Consider the following 609-nt stretch of genomic DNA (forward strand, 5'->3'; position numbering starts at 1 on the left):
ACATCCCTACAAGGGAAGATGACACTTGTAACCCTTGAGAACTGTATTGTTATTATGCCATATTAAAGGAGTATACATAAATGGGGTGGATATAAGTTGACTTTGATGTAATGATAAAAAATAATCTAATCAAGTGGGTTAAATGGATCCAAGTAAGTGGATTAATCTGATCTAACTAAGAAAATATACTGAGAGAAAAGAAAAGGAGGCAGACAAGGGTAAATTACATTACAGGAAAAGGCACAAAAACCTATTATAACAGAGGGAAAGAAGGAAGGGAGACAAGCATTGTTTGAACCTTACTCAGATTTGGCTCAAGAAGGGAATAACATAATCAGTTAGGTACTACTATTGATAGACTTAACCCTTCTCAGCAATACAAGGATCTAAAACATCTCCAAAGGCCTCATGATGGAAAATGCTATCTACATCCAAAGAAAGAACTGTGGAGTTTGAATGAAGATCGAAGCATACGTTTTGCTATTTTTTTTCTTCTGTTGTGTTTTGTTTCCTCTTTCTGGTGGTTCCTCCTACTGGTTCTAATTCTTACTTACAACATCACTAATGTGATAATATATTTAATAGGAATGTATATGTATAGCCTACATT

The sequence above is a fragment of the Vombatus ursinus genome, unplaced genomic scaffold (genome assembly GCF_900497805.2).
Source record: "Vombatus ursinus unplaced genomic scaffold, bare-nosed wombat genome assembly UNPS02014793.1, whole genome shotgun sequence".
NCBI lineage: Eukaryota > Metazoa > Chordata > Mammalia > Diprotodontia > Vombatidae > Vombatus > Vombatus ursinus.